Source organism: Pholcus phalangioides, unplaced genomic scaffold, assembly GCF_987345545.1.
Source record: "Pholcus phalangioides strain wild (caught in Gottingen) unplaced genomic scaffold, Ppha-v1.0 ptg000020l_1, whole genome shotgun sequence".
In the NCBI taxonomy this organism is placed as follows: Eukaryota; Metazoa; Arthropoda; class Arachnida; order Araneae; family Pholcidae; genus Pholcus; species Pholcus phalangioides.
This window is the reverse complement of record NW_028301613.1, coordinates 2,742,168-2,760,467: the sequence shown is the minus strand read 5'-3', so window position 1 is coordinate 2,760,467 and position 18,300 is coordinate 2,742,168. Positions and strand designations below refer to the sequence as shown.

The 18,300-nt window shown below is 38.3% G+C and overlaps 1 long non-coding RNA gene across 1 annotated transcript in view; it reads left to right on the top strand.

Annotated features, from left to right (window-relative positions):
- Positions 1-17,982, top strand: part of LOC149070757 (uncharacterized) — a 500,755-nt gene extending 482,773 nt beyond the window's left edge. Inside the window, exon 5 of the long non-coding RNA XR_016194986.1 lies at positions 17,570-17,982. This is a non-coding gene — a long non-coding RNA (uncharacterized LOC149070757). The remainder of the gene's footprint in view (positions 1-17,569) is intronic.
- The last annotated feature ends 318 nt before the right edge of the window (positions 17,983-18,300 follow it).

Sequence of the window (18,300 nt, the reverse complement as noted above, 5' to 3'; positions counted from 1 at the left end):
AATGAAAAAAAAAATTATTGGGGGTGTAAATTGGATCGTATAAACGGTGATGGGTCAGTGGTTCGTAGAGAGCGTGTCACGGTTCTAATAGGGGCCATTTTTGTTGTCCAGAGTGTTGTTGGGCGGAAAAATCACGAAAAACGCATGGCCCGGATGGGTCACTAAAGATCGGATCACGGTCTGGGCAGTGCCGTCTTAACGCATGGAGCCCATTCGGGCGCCTCACGATAGCGAGATCTCGTTTACATTTATCCAAATCAAGCATGCAATTCGGTAAACAATCATTTATAGTCAGGTGGGGCCTCAGAAAAATCAATATGCCCGGTGGCCCACAATGCTCTTAAGACTGTCCTGAAGCCACGTGCAAATTATTTCTAAGGCATAGGCATGGCCCTGTCAGTATGGAGGTGACAACTCCAGCCGGGGGGGCCCCCCCGTCATGATTTTTATTCTTTTACACCAGTGTTTCTCAACCTTTCTAAAACAAGGACCGGGAAAATGTCTGAAATATTTTGACGGACCACTTTTGTGTCTCATATTACGGGGCATTCCGGGGCATTCATTGTTACGATTTTTTGTCAACCATTTGTCCCGTTTTTTCAAAGAGATTTACTGTGTTTCAATTTGTAGTACTTACTACGGGAAGTGGAGAGTGTGATCTCTGCAGGTGATCTAGGGAGTTTGTAAGCATGTAATTGCTTTACCTTAGAGAGTGAGGAATTAGGTCCGTTAGTGGCCAAATTTGATCATTTTAATCATTTTTGTCACACCGCGGTCATTTTCTGCACACGAGGGCTAGTTAGACCGGGACCTACAATTTATTGCCGATTCCGAATGGCAGGCTTGTTTCGAGAAGTTGGTGCGCTAACCCCTCGATGGGGGGGGGGGGGGAGTCCCTGCCGTAGCAATTTTTTCTGTGGCCATGTAGCCGTTTCCGTTATACCCCTGTATCAGGAAAGAGGACGAACCGGGTATCGAACACCTCTAAACATCCTTTGGTACTTTAGGCGAGCGTCTTATCGCCCTGAGGGACCAAATGAGTGTGCACGCACTTGAGTGGCCAAAAGATTAGGTCGGTGAGTGACCAAAAGAGTTTTGCAAGCATGTGAGTGACCAAAGGAATGAGACCAAGAGAGTGTGACAGCATGTGAGTGACCAAAAGTGTGACTTGAAGATGTGCATATACGAGGGTTGGCGACTAAGTGGGCGTATTTTTTCGAGGTGCTAACCCTCAAATTTCTCCCATCGTCTGTAGACGAGTGTATAGTAGCCGGCTCGATCGCTTTCTGATGATCCGCTGTACAAGGAAAGAAAAAGGGATTGGGTTGGGGGGGATTCTTTTCCTCGCGCATATGGAAAGCCATAATTCCAGCTATTTGCGCAGCCAAAGGGTTAAAAGGCCTTAGATATTGAGCTCCTATAAATCGCTCCGAAATCTCTGTCTGCTTAGTGCCTCGTACGCAAGAAAAGACGCTTGTTCTCTAACTTGATATTCGGAGACATATATAGGCTGCTACCAGGAAATGTTGGAGCGATGCTTTTGAACTCTCTCTCTCTTCTTCGTCTTTAAAAGAAAACGGGGGGAGACTCCTCCCAAAGACATGGATGCTCGCTTCGACGAATAAATAAATAAGTTAAAAGCAGGGTTTGGCCCGTATTTCCCCACAAGTTGGTCAGGTCATTCCATCTCTCCTACGTGGTGGACCTAGAATCCACCCACCCCCATCGGCTAATTTTCAATTAACCCTTTAGACGGTAATGTTTTTTCGCTCCCCCCCCCCCCGCCGCCCCCAACCCACTACCCCCCTCGTTTCTTATTCTCGGTTGCGGTGGTTTTTCAGCATTAATGATGGTCTTTCACAGAAGGAAAGAAAAAGGTTTTTTTTTTTTGCTAGAGATAAAGGATCTGGGCGTTCTTTTTTTTTTTTCTGCGTTGGCGGACGTTTTTCTTGCGTTGAAGTTGCAGGATTCGCCCGGACATTGGCCGAACGAAATCCGTCTCCACCTGTGAGAGGTGCTCTGTGTGTCTCTCCCTCTCGTTTGTTTGTCACATTTAAACTGGAAGATTAATATGACCGCGAAGCCCTACTTGTTTCTCTTGAACTGACTAAGTGGCTATGGTGAGATTTTGTCTGAAGCATTTTGACGTCGACTGAATTCGGTCATTAGAGGTGCTTTGCGATCAGTCGTATAATTGACGATCCTCTCTGTCTGTGCGGCGACGCCATCTACAACAGAAGGCTTCCGCGCGGAGCTCGTGACGTCACCTACAGCCATTGGATATACTACAAGAAAGGTGTAAAGATGGCGAATGCGTCGGTCTGCTATATCCAATGGCTATAGGTGAGATGTGACCTTCTTCCGTGACGTCACGAGCTTCGCGCGGAGGCCTTCTGCTATAGATGGTGTAGGCCTGTGCGAGTAAAGTTCTTATTATACTGTCCTAATAACGGGGTGAAATGATTGTCCGAAAGAACACATGTATGGATTGACAGTAGGGTTTCTTTGTTTTGTTTTAGGCCAAACTAAAAAATTGATTTACGGCCTTTGTCATTAAAGACAGGGAAAAGTTAGAGGGGAAAATAAAACCCCATGGCACCACTCTCCCAGATTCTCGACCCTTACAATTAACCCAGGAAACATTTCCTTTTGATGTGATAAGGGTTACCAAATACTCTAAATTATGTTAGGAGGATAATCTTTCCTGAGAGGGAAAGCAATATTTTCTGAAACAGAAAGACAACATAATTCAAAAAAACTGAAACCAAGGAGTCAGTTCTGTCAGAGACTGAAATTAAAATGAAAAAAAAATGTGAAAATCGAAACGCATGTTCTGCAACGCAAAGGTAATAATTCCCGAAGCAGATAATGAAGCATCATTTCAGCATTATCTGAAATAAAAACACAGTATTTTCTAAAGAAACACTTTCTGTTGAAGAAATACAATATTTTCTGTATTTTTTACCCCACGAAACAGACAAAGAAACATTTCCTGAAACCATCATAAAGAACAGTTTTTCCCAGAAACAAGACTGCATTTCTGAAAGAAATCATGTATACAGTGTTTTTCGAATCAGAAAGACAAAACTTCACGAAACCTGGTTACAGACAACATTTTCTACAACACAAAATGAATGTTTTCTGGAACGAAACAACATTGTGCACTTGGTGATGACAGAAAGACAATATTTTATAAGACAGACAACAATTTCCGAAACCTACTATGAAGAAATCTTTTTCTTGAGACAAGACCACATATCTGAAACAAACCATGTAGACAACATTTCCCGATAACGAACATTTCAGCCAACAGTTTTTGCAGTCAACATTTCCGGATACAGAAAGTCAACATTTTTCTGAAATCAGAAGGACAAAATTTCCTGATACAGAAAGTCAACATTTTCTGAAACGGGAAGACAATGTTTTCCGAAACAGAAAGACAAAATTTTCCAAAACAGGCAGATAACATTAAAGACAACATTTTTCTGAACGGAAAGGCAACATTGACATAAACAAAAAAGCAACGATACGATAAACAAAGAAAACTAAATTTTCTGGAACAGGAAAAAATTTTCCGAAACAGAAAGGCAACAAAAGTTTCAGAAATAGAAAGACGACATTGAAGACAACATTTTCCAAAACAAGTACAATAATTTTTAAAACCAAAAGACGATTTGTTCCAAACAGAAAGACAAAATTTCCAAAACAGAAAGACAAAATTTCCAAAACAGAAAGACAAAATTTCCAAAACAGAAAGACAAAATTTCCTAAACAGAAAGACAAAATTTCTTAAGCAGAAAGACAAAATTTCCTAAACAGAAAGACGATTTCTTTCAAAACAGAAAAACGACATTGAAGGCAACATTTTCCAAAACAAGCACAATAATTTTTAAAACAAAAAGACGATTTGTTCCAAAACAGAAAGACGATTTGTTCCAAAACAGAAAGACGATTTGTTCCAAAACAGAAAGACGATTTGTTCCAAAACAGAAAGACGATTTGTTCCAAAACAGAAAGACGATTTCTTTCAAAACAGAAAGACGACATTGAAGGCAACATTTTCCAAAATAAGCACAATAATTTTTGAAACAGAAAAATGATTTCTTTCAAAACAAAGATTTCTTTCAAAACAGAAAGACATTTTGCGAAATGAAAATGCATTTTCCAAAACTGGAAGACATTTTCTGAAACAGAAAAACAACAACAGAAATAAGTATTTGTAGCAGATAAATGAAAACGAAACCCACACTTCCCCTTTTCCATCTCAGAAACACCACGGATTAGAAAATTCCACTGATCTAAAAAAAAAAACCCTATGTACAACACTTGTGGTCAGTCAAACCCAATCCTTGCCTACACAGTCACCACAAAAGAAATCGGAAGCGAATTCATTTCAGTAGAAGCTATCCGGGCCACTGAAAAGAATGAATAGACTTTCCTCTCAATTATTTAATATACGCCGCCGCCCCCTTCAATATACAGCCACTATCTTCTCCAAGAGATAAAAGCTTCAAATGCATTCAAAATCACGCACTGTTTAACCGCATATAATCAAATCGTGTCGAGAGATTGGTATTTTACACCCCCCCCCCCCCACCCATCATTTCAATCACAGCCGCCCTTCGAAACATCCATTGCCCTAACCCCTCTCCCCCACTTAAAACGGTCACGTGATTAGATGAACCAATCATCGCTCGGATACCCAAGAGGAGTGTTAAAATGAGGTTTCTGGGGGGTGAGGCGGTGATTGTGGGGAGCTATTCGATTAACGCTTATCCTTATATCCCCCCTCCAATTTTTAGCTCCCCCCCATCTTTCCATCTGACTAAGCAAATCCCATGCTTACGGAGTCCCCCATTCCCCTTTTGCTATATTTATATTCACACCAATCAGTACCCATCCTCGATGATAACGGTCCCAGGGTTGATGATGTACCCAGCAATACGGTGGTAAAAAAAAGGGGGGAATATTGAAACTTATCGAAATCGGATTCCGTGGGGAAGGGGGGTCGTCCCCCAAACCAATATTTCCCCTAAGGGAGTACCGCCATATATCACCGTGGGTTTCAGGGGTGTCAGATGAGGGGAGGGGGGTAGGTGATTCTCATCATGATATTGATGGGAAAGGCGATTTGAAACTCTTCTCTGGTACGTTTTCAAATCTATCTAAAACGGAAAGGGTTACCTGATATGGATTCCTCCTAGAGTAGGGGTGCCAAACGTCCTTACTTTTTTCAGTGTCTGATACCCATATTCATCGGAAGAGCGATATCATACATCATCTTTCATATTATATTCAGATCACTATGATGTTGATTCCCGTACCAATGGCCGCAGGGGACCCTTAGGTCAAATCGACGTCTGAGGTCCGGATATAATATTTCTGCTTCTAATTATCTTACCTGGAGCCCCTCATCAAGCTTGGGTGCCAGTTACTTCAGTGTAGTTGCGGTCGTCTCTCTCTTGAATGGAAATCGAATGGAGGTGCTCAATCACGAATTCGATAGTTATCTCCCAAGAATGAAGCAGAGTACAGTTCTTGTCCTTCACTGCTCACCGCGGTGCTCGTAGTACATGCTTTAAAATACCCGAGATAGTTCCCAACCTGTGATACCCGTAAGTCTGGGAGAAAGAAATTCATTCAGGATTATGCGCAGAAATTAAAACTGGAAAAAAAAATTGATTATGGCTCAATTTACGAGGGGCTCTGCATGACTAGAAATAAGTATCCCCACGGATTTTTCTAGTGTTGGGGAGGTGCCCCATAAACGCCCCATAAACACTTCGAGGGGGTAAGTAAGCCTGTTAGGCGTTTTAGGAGGGGGGGTACGCATTCCCTCTGAACGTTTCTAGGGGATACGCATGTCTGTCGTGGGGTATCAAGGCATCTATGCATTCGATTGGGTAAGCAAGCCTTCTACTCATTTCTACGTTTTTTACGTTTCCTGCATTTCTACGTTTCCTGCATTTCTATCGAATTGTCTCATGTATTTTATATGAGTAAGGTAGCCTTTTACACATTTCTAGGGGGTAAGTGAGACAGCTGCACATTTCTAGGAGTAACCTAGCTTCTTACGCATTTCTGGGTGTACGCTAGCCTGTTACAAATTTCCAAGGGTGAGTTAGACTCCTGCGCATTATTTGGGGAAGCCAGCCACTTACGCATTTCTAAAGGAAGGGGGGTAAGCTAAACTCCTTCGCATTTCTAGGGATAAGCTAGCCTCCTTCGCATTTCTAGGGATAAGCTAGCCTCCTTCGCATTTCTAGGGCTAAGCTAGCCTCCTTCCTAGGCATTTTTAAAACTAAGGTAGCTTCCTACGCATTTTTAGGAGTAAGCTAGCCTCCTTCCTAGGCATTTTTAAAACTAAGGTAGCTTCCTACGCATTTCTAGGAGTAAGCTAGCCTCTTATGCATTTATAGGCGTAAGCTAGCCTCTTACGCATTTCTAGGAGTAGGCTAAGATAAATTGAAATTTAATAATTTAACAAGTCATCGTCGTTTAATAACCATTTTAAAAATCACCCCCCCCCCCGATCTTGATCGGTTAATAGATGGCGCCACAAGTCAAAATTCTTTCAACGGCCGTCAACGGGGAGGAATAAATAGCGCCTGATCAAGGGGGAAAAAAAACCTGTGCTTTAAATTATCATTAGGGTTTCCAATGGCCTAGAGGCCTAGATAGTTAGAAATCGAAGAAAAATTCGAAAAAATTTTTTAGGAATGTTCTTTACACACACAGAACGTAGTGACAAGGCATAATCATCCGGATTTATGATGAAATTTATGCTAATATAATTATTACATATTTGCGATTAGATTTAAGTTACGGGAGGAAAACGTGACGTAGCAACCGGCCTAGGCATTATTACATCAACCCATAGGCCTCCCGCAGAATGTTAGTGACATCATCTAGGCTAGAACGAATCTTGGACGGGGCAGATGTTCATATTTATGCAAGGGGGCCTTTTTCTTTTTTTTTGCCCAATGTACAGTCAAGCCCCGTCTCAACGGACACCCATCGGATGCGGTCACCCCTCTTTTACGGCCAAATAATAATTTCCTTGTATAATAAAAGTAGGCATTTCAAACCCCTGGTAAACGGTCACGTCCCTTTAACGGACGAACTTTTTGTCCCGTCAGTGGCCGCAAAACAGAGGTTTTACTGTATTGGAAATCTCATTGATTGTTTCATTTCAATTTAAAATCTAAATTTGACATCCGGGAACGTTAAAATTTGAATTTTTTAACGTAGATAAATACAGTAATACCCCCTCTTAACGGACACCACGTCAGATGTGGTCACCCCCCCCCCTTTTACGGCCAAAAAATTATTTCCCCTTGTATATTAAAAGTATGCATTTCAAACCCCTATTAACGGTCACCCCTTATTACGTACGAATATTTTTGTCCCGTCGGTGTCCGCAAAAGACAGGTTTTACTGTAACTATATAGAATATAACTATATACGTATGCAACAAATTGTAGAAAATTTAAAATTCTATCTGATTTTTTTTTTTTGAAAATTCATCAATTGATGAAAATTTATAATTATATGAAATTTAAAATTTTTTTTCATATAATTCATCTTTTTTTCTCCTTAAAGGAGTTTAAAATTTAGTATTTTGTAAATGGGTAACTTTACTTTGAATAAAAATTATATTTTTTATTAGAAATTTCAGAAATTTTTCAATTTTTTGGAAATTTTAAAATAAATTTTAAACTTAAAATCAATTTTTTCGAACATTTGTTATGGATAAAATATTCAGGAATTTGATAATTTTACATAAATATTAAGAATTAATATTATGATTATGAAACTCCCTTATTATAATTTAAATTGATTACAATATTAAGAAAGAAAATGAAATTTTTTTTTACGAATTTATTAGAAATTATTTGATATAATTTCAATTTTTGAATTAAATTTTTTTCGAAAACTCTTGAAGAAAATTAGAATTTCTCAAAATTTTCGAAATATAACATTATTTGCAGAGAAATATTTCAAATATTTTTGAATCTTTTGAAAGGAATTCAACAAATTTTTCATTTTGGAGTCAAAATTTTTTTTTTTTCAAAATTTTATGCCCGTTTAAAATTTCTGCTGGAAATAAAATTAGAACTTCCTAAAATTTTAACTTTAATTTTAACTTTTAAATTTTAACTTAACTTTTAGAACTTCCTAAACAAAAAAATTTTAATACAGTAAACTCCCTGTTAACGGACACCTTTTACTACCAAATACAGTAGTACCTCTCTTTTGCGGTCACCGTTGGGACACAAAAAAAATTCGTCCGTAAAACAGGGGTGAACGTTAATCCGGGGTTTGAAATGCATACTTTTATTGTAGGGGAAATTATTATTCGACCGTAAAAATAAGGTGACCGCATCTGAGGGGACGGGGGTGTACGGTAAGAGGGGTTTTTCTGTAATAATTTCCCCTCTTATAACAAAAGTATGCATTTCAAACTCCTGATAAACGGCCATCCCTCTTTTACAGACGATTTTTTTTGTCCCGTCGGTGACCGCAAAAGAGAGGTTTTAGTGTAATGAGTATTTCCAGAGAAAAAATATTAAAAATACAGTAAAACCCCTCTTAACGGACACCCCTCAGATCTGGTCACCCTTCTTTTACGGCCAAATTGTAATCCCCCCATATAATAAAAGTATGCATTTATTAAAAATAAATAAAAGTTTACGTGTATTTTCCACAGAAGACTATTTCAAATACAGTAAAGCCTCTCTTTTGCGGACGCCGGCGATTCAAAGAAATTCGTCCGTAAAAGGCGGTGACCGTTAATCAGGGGTTGGAAATGCATACTTTTATTACAAAAAGGGAAATTATTATTTTGCCGTAAAAAAGGGAGTGATGGCATCCGAGGGGTGTCCGTTACGAGGGGTTTCACTGTATTTTTGTATTTTCTTTCAGAAATTTAAAAAAAATTAACAAATTTTCCATTTTAAAACAAGTAATTTTTGAAATTCGTCAAACGTTCAAAAGCATACTCTGTTGGAAAAAATTGGAAGTTATTAAGAATTTCAAATTAATTCCGGAAATTTCATTATAAATATTTTAATTTTAAATATATATTTAAATTTTTTCCATAAAATTACTTGAATTTTTTTTTCATAAAATTATTAAAAATTTCCGTATTTTGTAGAAATTTTTGGAATTTTCCTTAAAAATTTTGTTTTCTTTTTTATTCGAAAATTGTAGAAATTTTAATTTTTTTTTAAATTTCTTATTTTATATTTACAAAAATTTTCGAAAATTTGTTAAACACGCATGTAAAAACGAATAACCATCTGTTTTGAAAATTTCAAATAATATTTTTGACAAAATTTAATTTTTTTAAAATTTTACTACGAAGACAATTACAAAATTTTTAGTATATTTGTCAAAAACAAAAATTCTATAACAGAATTTTTGGCGGACTATCTCTCATCATGGCAATTGCACGTTGTGCAATTACGTTGTTTTTCCATGAATGTAAGGCCTCTTAACCGTTACCCAAACGTCAGGCCTAGGTAGGCCTAATAATGTAGGCCCAAAAAAAAAAAAATTACTAAAACGATTGTAATGATAATCATTAACATTTCATTGTCAAAACTTAGAAACAAAAAAAAAAATAATCAGAAAACAGCTTTCCTTAGGCTTTCTTTAACAACGTCACGGCCTAAGACGAAAAAAATTCCAAAAAAAGGAAAAAATTAAAAAAAATGGTGGAAAAAAAATTCTCAAGGTTTCAAAAAATTTAATATATACGTGTATATAGAAGAAATAACAATTATTTCTCTGTTAAAAAAATTTAAATAAAATTTTTTGACAAAATTGAAATTTTTTTTAGAAATTTCACTGTTAACAGAAAAAAATAAAAATAAAATTGTCTATTTTTGTCAAAACAAATTTATACCAGAGAATAATTTTATGGCCGACAATCTCTTAGCGTCGAACGACACGCTTGTTTTTCCGTAAATGTGTTAGGCCTCACAACCTTTATCTATAGGTCAGGCCTAGCTAATTCAGAAAAGCTTTTTTTTTTAAACAACGCCAAGGCCTAAGAAGAAAAAAAATTCCAAAAAAAAAAAAAAAATTGGTAAAAACAGAAATTTCCAAAGGTTCTAATATACGTGTATATATATATATATTTTTTTTTCCCGTAAATGCTAGGCCTCACAACCTTTATATAAAGGTCAGGCCTTGCTAGGCCTAATGTTAGGCACAAAAAAAAAAATTGAAATTGCAAAAACAATTGTAATGATAATCGTTAACATTTCATTGCCAAAACCTAGAAAAGAAAAAAAAAAAAATCAGAGAGAAGCTTTCCTTAGGCTTTTTTTAACAAGGCCAAGGCCTAAGACGAAAAAAAAGAAAAAAATTCTAAAAAAAAAATTGATAAAAACAGAAATTCCCAAAGTTTCTAAAAATTTAATATACGTGTATATATATATATATATATATATATATATATATATATAAAAGAAATAACAATTCTTTCTCTGTTTTAAATTTTAAATATTTTTTGACAAAATTTAAATTTTTTTGAAATTTTGCTATTAACGCAAAAAAAAAATTTATAAAATTGTCTATATTTTTTGCCAAAAAAAATTTCTACTGGAGAATAATTTAACGGCCGACTATATCTCTTAGCGTCAAATGACGCGCTTGTTTTTCTACGTAAATGCTAAGGCCTCGCAACCTTTATCTAAAGGTCAGGCCTTGCTAGGCCTAATGTTAGCCACAAAAAATTGAAATTGCAAAAACAATTGTAATGATAATCGTTAGCATTTCACTGTCAAAACCTAGAAACGAAAAAAAAAATATATATATATATCAGAAAGAAGCTTTCCTTAGGCTTCCTTTAACAACGCCAAGGCCTAAGAAGAAGAAGAAAAGAAAAAATTCCGAAAAAATGAAAAAATGGTAGGAAAAAAAGAAATTCCCAAGATTTATATCTTTGCCCTTCCGTTTTTTTTTTTAGTTGGAATTTGAGTGGCAACACATCATTTTATCACCTGCCTTGACGTTATCTCACCTCAAAATCTCCCTTATGTCCCTTTTTCTACTCCTCTATAGAGATTCAAGTAAAAAAAGGGCCTAACCTCCCTTCTCAGATCTGATATAACCTACAATTTCCGGGCCGGGCCTTCTCTACCTACCCCCCGTCTCTCTAGTAATGCTAGGCTCTCCGTATATATAGACGTGTTATTTTTTTTTTGATAGGATTTAGTCACAATCTGGTAGCTAGGCCTAAGACGTTCGGATGTTGGTGATTTTGTACGGGGCAAAGCGTGTTTGTGGTTGAGGCGCCCTCTAGAGGCGTATTTCTGGTTTTGAAGCCTATGGGCCGCACGAATTTTGCGGCCCTGCTCCCGTTCGGGCCTAATTTTCTTGAGTGGTCTTACCTCGAATTCACTACCCTGTGCTATGACCCGCTTGCAGCGCCACTCCTGCAAGTACACCTGTGTCTCCAAGAGTCACTCCTATGCTCACGTGTTAAGTCATTCTTTTAGTCATTCACATGCTTGCACACCGTTTTGATCGTTCACATGCTTGCACACCGTTTTGATCGTTCACATGCTTGCACACTGTTTTGGTCGCTCTTTTATTCATTCACATGCCTCCTCACCGTTTTGGTTATTCATATGCTTGCACACTTTTTGTTACTCACTGCTGGCACACGCTCTAGGTCACTCTTTCGCAGGTCTCTCTTTTAATCATTCACATCTTTACACACTGTTTTGGTCACTCACAGCTTGCACGTGCTCTAGCTCACTCTTTTAGTCATTCACATGCTTTCACACCATTTTGATCACTCATATACTTGAACACTTTTTTGGTCACTCACATAATTGCACTCTTTTTTGGTCACTCACATAATTGCACTCTTTTTTGGTCACTCACATAATTGCACTCTTTTTGATCATTCATATGCTCGCACACGGTTTTGATTACTCACAGCTTGCACACACTCTAGATCACTTTTAATAGTCACTCACTGATATGGCTCCTTGCGTTATAGGTCACTCTTTTAGTCGTTTACATGCTTGCACGCCGTTTTGATCACTCACATGCTTGCATACTCTTTTGGTCACTATTTTTGGTCGCTCAAGGACATAGTTCCTTGCCTTATATTTCTTTCCTTTGGTCATTCACATGTTTGCACACCATCTCGGTCATTCATATGTTTGCACCCTTTTTTGGTCACTGACATGATTGCCCACATTTTTGGTTACTCACGTCTTGCACAAGCTCTAGGTCACTCTTTTGGTCACTCACTAACCTGCCCCCCCGCTCCCTAGGCAGGAAAAAAATTTCCCCTTTTGCCACATTTCTTCTAATTTCCTTGACCATTCATTCCTCAAATTTGCCTCCTTAGGCCCGCTTATATAACCCCCCCAAACCCCCGTAAATACGCATCCAGTACCGAGATCAGTGCTTTGTGTGGGGGAGGCTTGAAGTGGGTGAGGGGGGGGAGGCGATATAATTAATTGATTAAATGGGAAATGGCCGGCCAAATGAGGAAGAACGGGGAGATAAGGCAGCCATTTACCCTTCCATCAAAACCCATTCGCTACCTTTAATCATCTCGTTAAATGGTGAGAACCTTTTTCTGCGCGGACAACAGCCGCATACGGCCCGGTTTGTTGAGTGCGTGAGTTTTTCGGCACCCCCCGCCCCCACCCCCCCCAATTCCATAAAACACTGGAAATACGGAGCCCCTGTGCCAACCCCCCCCCCCACACGCCCGACGCAAATTGGATGTACGTACACGGTCGCTCACACTTTATATATTCCCCCTCCCCCCGCCCATTACAACAATGATTTGTCACCTCACGTTCTCCCCGTCTCCCCCCGTTCGACTGAAACAAACGATCGCGAAATCGATAGCTACTACTACTACGCCGATCCCGCAGTACCCCACCCCCCAATTCCCCGCCCTCCCCCCCCCCCGGGGGTTATATATGATCGTGTGTGGTTTGAACCCATTACCACAGTACGTGTCACTATTTATAGATGGATGTAATGACAGTATGTTTTTTTTCTGGGGAGTTACCAACTAGTTTGGCTGAGGTTTGTTGTGGGGGGGGGGGGGGGGTAAGTTATTTTTGAAAATCGTTATCGGGAGCAAATTCTTGGGACGTACGGATCCAAAAATTGGTACCGTGGTTCGGCAAAAGTTTCTTTGGATGAGGGCGGTGTCAATGACTAACTGATCCAAGTTTGCACCAAGATCTGCAAAAAATTATCTTTAATATTGGTATAACTATTTTATTTGCCTTTAATATACACATATGGTAACAAAAGTTTGTACCGAGCTGAGAAAAAATTGCCTTTAATATTGGTAATAGATCCAAAACTCCGTACCAGGGTCTCCGAAAATTGTTTTCAATATTGGTATTTAAGTTTTATTTACCTTTAATAAATTATGTCGGGAAGTTTTTTGTACCGAGTTAAAATAAAATTGCCTTTAATATTGGTATTGAAATTTTATTTGCCTTTTTTTATATATTATGGATCCAAAAGTTTGTACCAAAAACTGAGCAAGAATTACCGTTAATATTCGTTATAGATCTAAAACTCGGAACCAAGCACTCAAAAAATTGCCTTTAATATTGGTTATAGATCCAAAAGTTTGTACCGAACTGAGCAAAAATTGCCATTAATATCAATATTAAAATTTTATTTGCGCCTTTAATATTGGTATTTAAATTTTATTTGCCTTTAATATTGGTATTTAAAATTCATTTGCATTTATTATTGGTATTTAAATTTTATTTGCGCCTTTAATATTGGTATTTAAAATTCATTTGCCTTTGATATTGGTATTTAAAATTCATTTGCCTTTAATATTGGTATTTAAAATTCATTTGCATTTAATATAGGTATTTAAAATTCATTTGCATTTAATATTGGTTACAGATCCAAAAGTTTGTACCGAACTACGGAAAAATTGCCTTTAATACTGGTATTTAAATTTTATTTGCCTTTAATATTGGTATTTAAATTTTATTTGCCTTTAATATTGGTATTTAAATTTTATTTGCCTTTAATAGGTAACAAGTTTGTACCGTGCTGAGCAAAAATTGTCTTTAATTTTGGTTATAGATCCAAAACTCGGTACCAAGCTCTGCAAAAATTGCCTTTAATAGTGGTATTTTAATTTTATTTGCCTTCAATATTGGTTATAGATCCAAAAGTCGGTACACTGAGGGCGGTAGAAGTTGCCTCGAATATTGAAGTTTGGATCTTGGAAGGATGGTTACAAGTAGCACACAGACCCAAAATTGGTTCCGAGTTCAGTAAAAATTATTTGAATGTTGAGGTTGGATCTTACGAGGTTGGTATTAGAGTGGCTACAGATCTAAAAGTTGGCTCTGTACCGAATTCGGCAGAAATTGCTTTGAATGTTGAAGAATGGATCTCGGGAGGATTGTTACATGTAAAACTTTGTATTGAGGGCCAGTATCCTGATATTTGCTGTACATTTTCCTCTTGGCGATCAAAAATTGTCTAGACTTCATTTGGTTCGTCGAGGGACCTTTTTCAACCACGAACCAAACTCATCAACAAGATCAACTTCGCGACCCATGGGACTGTTTGCCTGTCGAAATTAGTGAAACCATTGGCGCAAGTGCATTTATAACAGGACTGCAAGTGGATTCGGACAACTGATCTAGGAAGGCCCTGCGAATTTAGTCTGCATCAGGATCATGGCCCCCAGGGCTGACAGGGCCCGGGACAATTCCCATCATTTTTTTTATTTTTTCACGCTTTAAATTAACTATAAGGGCCCATGAAAAAGTCCTGCCGAAGAAAAGGTGTCCCGAGAAATATCCCAGCCTAGGGGCTCTGCTCCAGGATGTGGAGGGCCCCATGATCAGGACCCATAGCTCAAGAATCCCAGGCTGTAAGTAGATTTGAATGACCCTTCTCGGAAGCCACTACGAATCAAGTTTGTGTCGTGAACCCCCCACACCTCGAGAATCCCTGGCCAGGGCCGGTGCAACAGGTGCACCCGCAACTTGGAAGGGGGGCTTAGAATGGTCTAAATGAGCCAGAAGGGGGTTGCCTAAATTCAAATTCCTGCACAGGAATGGCTACCTACGGCCCTGTCCCTGACTGTAAGTATGTTTCGTACGACCAATCTCGGTAGCCCCTGTGACCCAAGTTTGGATCGCGGCCCCGTAGGTCAAGAACCCCCTGGATTACCTTATACATAACGAAAACCCAACAAACCTGTGAAAAAAAAACAAACTAAAAGTCCCTAAATTCCACACAAAAGCCAAATAAAAACGTGTCCCCCACGATAAAACCCCAAATCTCGCCATCGAAAAAGTAAAAAAAACTAGCCAAACCGTTTAAAAAGCCCGCCAAATCTCGACAACCCTATTATGATCCTATTATGGTAATGCATAGAAATCAAAAATCCTCCTACCGGGTTATCCCGGCCAAAAAAAAAAAAAAAACATCAGGGAACAGATTTCCAAAGTCAATTTCCATGACCTCCCGAGTCCCCAATTTGCTTTCCCATATGGGAACAGATGTCTTTGCAGAGAAACATCGGGTCTCGCCGCGACCCCACTCTCCTCTATTTTTGAAGCAAACTCCGAACCAAAAATGCCCTTCCCTACCAATAAAAACCCTCTCGAGAGACGCGATCTTCGGGTTTGGCTTTCACGGGCCATTTGGCTTCCCCCCCCCTTTTCTCTTCGATTATCCAATACATTCGATTTAATGCAGCGTAGAAATACATTCGTAATAAGGGTCCCCCAGCCAATAAATACATAAATATATGGGGGGGGGGAAAGAGACGAAATATATTCGTTCGTATATACCGTATTATTATTTTCTAAGGACCGTATTTTCCGTGTAATGGATACCCGCATTCATTTCCGGATACCTAATTTGCATATTGCTCCTCAAAAAAATGTGTATTCGGAATATTATGTTGGTATATATTCGATCTACGGGTAATTGGAGTTTCTCGTATGTCATGCTCTCGGATACTTATGAATATTGCCTGGGGGTTTTTTTTTTTTTCATGTATCGATAGAATAGCATTTTTTTGCCATGTTGAAGTCTAGTATTATCTAGGCATGTTGAATATTATTGGTTTATTAACATGAATACGTTTTTTAAATCCTCTGACGGTATATTGCATAGTTTCCCAACCATTTTTGCCCCATCGCCCCCTTCTCCAGAATTTTTTCTCTCCCATCGCCTCGCCGCCCCCCCCCCCCAACGCAATCTAGCCCATAGGATCCTATGTTATACCCGCAGCTTCTACCACCCCCCCCCCCGGAACAATCCATCGCCCCCAGGGGTCGTTAACTACCACGTTGGGAATCACTGGTATATTGGGTACATTTGCGAAAAGTTGCGCGATTAAATGCCTCAAACGCTCATGTTTCAGGAAGTATTCAGATTACGGCGAAACCTCGATGTAACGAGCGATACTCCGGGGACCAAGGAAAAATGTCGTTGTAGTGGGGGGGGGGGGGTTATCGTTGTATCGAGAGGTAGCATTATCATCAGCTCCCACACTATAACTGCCAACTTTACTTAGTTGACAATTCTTTTTCGCTATGATTGCCAACTTTACGTACCTTTGACAATTCTTTTTCGCTATAATTGCCAACTTTACGTACCTTTGGCAAGTCTTTATCGCTATGATTGCCAACTCTACTTGCCTTTGACAATTCTTTTCACTATAATTTGCCAACTATACTTATCTCTACAATTCTTTTCACTATAATTTGCCAACTATACTTATCTCTACAATTCTTTTCGGCTATATTCACCAACTATACTTATCTTTACAATTCTTTTCGGCTATATTCACCAACTTTACCTTTTTGATAACTATTTTTGGTTGTGATTGCCAACTCTACTCACCTTTGACAATTATTCTCGGCTATAATTGCCAACTTTACTTGCCTTTTACAATTTTTTTCAATGTGATTGCCAATTTTACTTACCTTTGACAATTCTTTTTCGCTATAATTTGCCAACTATACTTTTCTTACAGTTCTTTTCGGCTATATTCACCAACTTTACTTACCTTTTCGACAATTATTTTCGGCTATAATTGCCAACTTTACTTACCTTTTGACAATTCTTTCTGGTTATGATTGCCAACTTTACTTAACTTTGACAATTCTTTTCGCTATAATTTTACTTATCTTTACAATTCTTTTCGGCTATGGTTGCCAACTTACAGATGAGTTCTTCTCGGCTATGGTTGCCAACTTACAGATGAGTTCTTATCGGCTATGGTTGCCAACTTACAGATGAGTTTTTTTCGGCTATAAGTGAAACTGATACTACAATGTGACACTTTTTTCTCTCTCGGGCTCCATGGAAATTTTTTATTGGCCCGCTATGTCTGAAAAGTTGATGATCACCCCCCCCCCCTTCCTATCATCCCGGATCATCAAATATCAACGTTATAGCCGAGTCCGTTGTAACCGAGTTTGACTGTATATTATGTTTTTAAAAATTGATTATCACTATATATATACTAGTTTCTCCATCAGTTAATAACACCATTATTTTCTTGTCATTTCAGGGATTGACATTCGATGCTGAAGATGACGGTTCGAGTCCCGCAATGAAAAAAATAATATTCTTGTACAGTGAAGAAAATAATGATAATAATTGGAAGCAAGCAATAAGTTAAATGTGTGTCTGTAAAACGGCCCGTATTTGTGGTGTGTATACCAATTAATTAATTAATACGAAACACAGAAAATTGCCCCCTTCCCAATCGTAGGACACTCTCTCCCACCCTAATGTATGAAAATACTACAGATTGTACTTTCAAAAAAAAGAATTTTTGTACCTTTTTCCGTTGGTTGTTTTTGTTTTTTTCTCTCTGTTTCCCGCGAGATTTCACGTGATTATTTTTGAAATTATTTGTTTGTTTGTTTTTTTTATTACGAGACATGTCTTATAAAGTTGAATAAATCTTCTGTAATCTGGAAAAAACACATGGTCGCATGGTATGATTATTGTGTCGATATTTCATTTTTTCGTTAGAAAATTGGTACAATTTTTTTGCATAACCTACATAAATGTCCGGGAAATTCACTGCCAATAATCGAACACCAAACTCGATCTCCAAATCGAACACCAAACTCGCTCTCCAAATCGAACACCAAACTCGATCTCCAAATCGAACACCAAACTCGCTCTCCAAATCGAACACCAAACTCACTCTCCAAATCGAACACCAAACTCACTCTCCAAATCGAACACCAAAACTCGCTCTCCAAATCCAAGACCGAACAATTCCTACAT